Raw genomic sequence first — 4,235 nt, 5'->3', positions numbered from 1 at the left:
GTCATTCCGTTACATTCCATTGAACGATTTATCGTCTGAATACGTACCACCGGCGAAAATACAGTATGCAAGTAATATTCGAAAATACGTTTTTCTTTGATACATGCTTTTTTTGTTCGTTTTTTCTTTTGTTTTGTTTTTGGTTTGGCCTTTTAGCTGACAGAGAAAAAAAAAACAACGGTCACTCGATTATTCTTACGCGTGCGTTATTATCACAATGCTTATCTACGCTCTAATTCGATTAATCGCTAACCAAATGACAGATGATAGGATACGGCGGTTACAATAAAAAAATATACATAAATAAACTTATCGAGCTTTTTTTTTAGGAGTTATCGTAATTATAACATTCCTCCATTTTTGCTTATCTTTCCTTCTGGAATATTTTTTTTTTTTAATTGACATCCAGCCAATTCCATCGCGCAACACGAAAAAGAAAAAAACAATAAAATAAAGGAACTCGAATATTACTTTATACTGTGTTTTTATACCCACAAAAGGGGAAACTTTGGCAACATACTAAACGTTGGCAACAACATCCTCTCTTCATTATTCATTTTTTTCAGTTTTTCGTTCCAGCTGGGCAGCACAGCCTTTAACCACACACACAAAATATTCAATATCATTCTTTTTTTTTTTCTTTTTGTTCTTTTTATACACGCACAAGCACTCGCAATAGCTTCTGCTTTCTCCATATAATCGTTATCGATAATCAGCAAGTACAATTAATAGTTTAATCGAATAGCTTCATTGTAACCGTTAATAATAATTAATAGTTATTAATATACGTATATACAGCACAGAAAAACTGTTTCACACTGAATAACAAATTGTACAGTGATACAAGGCTAACACTGAGATCGTCGGATACCACTTCTCTCTCTCACTCTCTCTCTCTCTCTCCCTTTCTCTCCCTCACTCTCAATCATTATATTATCCTTTGTTTCTTTTCCTTTTTTATTTTGCCCCTTTGAACATTATCAACACGCCTGCGCCGATACTTAAGTTTTTTTTGTTTTTTGTTTTTTTTTTTTAGTTTTCTTTATTCTCGAGCAAATAATCCACGAAATGCGTACAAACATTTTTGGAAACTCTCGTCGACTGTTAAGCGCCATTGGTAGAACAAGTACGGTTTTTAAGGATGAAGGCAATCGATCCATCTTTTGAAGTTTCATTATTTCCAAAAATGTTTAAGTTACTCATAACAGATTACGATACAATCACGTCACTCCTAAACATACACAATTACCTCAATCTGCAAAAACGGTCCTGGTGAATTACATAGACGGTACCGTCAGAACTTGTGAAGCAACCGAAGGTTACAACAAGAAATCATCGAGTAAAATCTCTCACCATGCACGGTGTCTAACGTAGAATTAATTAGTCGGTACACATGCGTTCACAAGCATAACAATTCAATGACGGGGAATAACATCAACTATTTCTGTTTTCTTTTGTTTATCTTTCATTTTTTTTTTCTTTCGTTAAATTAATTTACATCTTAACGACGTTTTAACAGTTCAACCGAATTCTAATATATTATCGAAGATATAATAATAATATAGGCTGAGAACGAGATGTGCAGGAGCGATGCGTTTGTTTTTCCATGGAACTTCTTATTTATGCCCGATTAGAATTCTTTTTTTTTTTCTTCTTTTTGTGCCCTTTTTATAAGAGAGAAACATATACAGTACCGTACAAAACTATAACAACTTGATCGTAATAATTCTTCAAACATACGTTTCTTTAACATTTTTTGTATTAATTAACGAAAACTATGGATTTTATTAAACGTTATTTTCCTGTTTGCAAGATTGTATAAAAATTATTTAGAATAAAAAAGGTATTATGACAGAAGTTGAAATATCTGAAAATCCTATCGGACAAAACTATAACAACTTCCTCTAGTTGATAGGTATCATTTGTTTAGAAGTCACGTGGAATGCATGTTCAGTTGTCACAATTGTTTAAAATAACGAAAGCGAAGTGCATTAAACTAGCAGTTCAAAAGTTAAAAAATTTATGAGAAAATAAAGGATGGACCTTCCGCACGCATTGGAAAGACGTATTTAATGTTTACAAACGATTCATCCAAAAGTTCAAAAAAGGATAGAAAAGTTCAGAAAGACTAATGTTAATTTTATACTGAATTTAATGCATAATTCTTAAACGAACACTTATAGAATCGACCAAAGATTAATTATTATATTATAAAAGGAACTATTCATAACAGCATCCGAAGTCCGAACTGTTGCGAATGTTTTAAATTGTATTTCAAATAGAACGGTGCAACGTCGTTTGAACGAAGGTGGACTTTAAGAAAGAATTGCAGTACATAAAGAATGTCAAAATGGCAAAATGTTCTCTAGTGGAACGAATCGAAATTTAATTGATCGAATTCGCTTTGTCAGACATCCAGCAAACACGAAATTTCATCCTAAATACATGATAGGCTGTGTCAAGTATGGAACTGGTAATGTTATGATACTGGAGTGTTTTAGTTTTGATGTAATAGGTACTCTGTATCAAATCAAGGGTAAATTAAATCAAGTAGAATATAAAAAAAATTTATGGAAAAAGTAATGTAGCATGTATGCCATAATATGCTAACAAGATAGTTGTTTATGCAGGATAAATAATCTTAAACATAAAGCAAAGATTGTTATGAAATGGTTCAAAGATAATCGGGTTGCTCTTCTTAGCTAGCTAGCTCAGTCATCAAATTTAAATCCAATCCGATTAAAACTTAATTAAGTCTATGCCTTATGGTTCTATCTCAAAATATTAATTTTCTTATTGTAAGTCCTTTTTCCTATTTGTATTTACAATATGAATTGTAATAAGTTTCGTAGAAGTTGTAATTTTGTCCGATAAGATTTTCGGGTGCTTCAATTTTCGTTGCAATACTCTTCTTATTTTCAATAGTTTTCAGACAATTTTTATACAGTCCTGCAAATAAGAAAATAACGTTTAAGAAAATTCATACTTTTTGTTAATTAATATAAGGAATGCTTAAAATGTTCAGTGAACTATTACGATCAAATTATTTATAGTTTTGTCCGGTACTGTAGATATTCATAATTATATCAGAACAGGCTACAAGGTTCATGGATATAAATGCAATTAGCCTGTTGTTCGAACGAAATAAACGTGTTTTCCTTTTCTCATTTATGTTTAACAAACGCTTAAACAAATGAAAACAAAAGAATCATGCACGTTTCTCTGGTTATCGGCGATCCAACTATCGATTTGGTTTTTTGCAAAAATTAAACAAAGAATATAGTATATAATATACATATTTATCGCCTTACACGTTGATATTTCTATAACCTCACTTTTTCCCTCCTTTTCCCTTCCTCGTTCGTTACAAGAGAATTATTCGTTTAAATCGTGTATAGCCCGAACGTGACACATCATTTCACAGCAACAGCTGCCACTCGCTATGATACACAATTTATGGTCCTATTTTTCCTTCAAGTACTTCTGTGCTAAATCTCTCCGCGAATGTTGACAGTCGTGGGCCATTTGAACCGGTCAATGGCACAGGCTGACGCTGCACTCTACTAACTTTAAGGCGATGGAGCACCTGATTTTTGAATAGTTTCTTGCATGTCGGTACGAGATACCCTGAAGAAGCCATCATCCACTTAACGGAAAGATAAAATTATCGTAATTTATCACAGTGAATGCGTGATGTAATTATAACGATGTCTTATGATTAAAAATGAATCAGTCGCGTGTTTGGTTGCTTGTATAAATTTGCAATAACAGTTGTTCGCTTCAACGTAGAATTTTCTGTACTTATGGAGAACAAAACATACGAAATGCTTAATACTATATGTCTTAAAAGCATATGTAAAATGAGATGCGTGAAATTAACGGTAAAAGTGGATTTTAATACTTTTCCAACGAATCATATATAGTTTAGTATTAGTAATACGTATTCCTTACAAAAGAAAAAATAAAACAAGAAATTGTATAATCGAGAATAATACAAAATTAAACAAGGATCACGTTCACAATTGAAGATTATATTAAAGATTCGTTCGAAGTACAGAATGATGTTCTCTTCAAGGTATATTCCAACACGCATTAATGATTTTTATATACGTTAAATATCTTAATTTATTTACTCATCTGAAAGCTGTACCCCCAGCTGTACTGTTTATATTGCTGAACAAAAATGGAAAACATCAACAGAGCTCACATTTCCTTTTTTTTTCATGCGTGATTTA

The 4,235-nt window shown here is 32.0% G+C and overlaps 1 protein-coding gene across 1 annotated transcript in view; it reads right to left on the bottom strand.

Annotated features, from left to right (window-relative positions):
• The window catches only part of LOC108575078 (probable serine/threonine-protein kinase DDB_G0267686), a 19,779-nt gene that overhangs the window by 4,040 nt on the left and 11,504 nt on the right, over positions 1 to 4,235 (bottom strand). The window lies entirely within an intron of this gene.

Source organism: Habropoda laboriosa, unplaced genomic scaffold (genome assembly GCF_001263275.1).
Source record: "Habropoda laboriosa isolate 0110345459 unplaced genomic scaffold, ASM126327v1 scaffold204, whole genome shotgun sequence".
NCBI lineage: Eukaryota > Metazoa > Arthropoda > Insecta > Hymenoptera > Apidae > Habropoda > Habropoda laboriosa.
The sequence above is the reverse complement of the archived record's forward strand: the minus strand, read 5'-3'. Positions and strand labels throughout refer to the sequence as shown.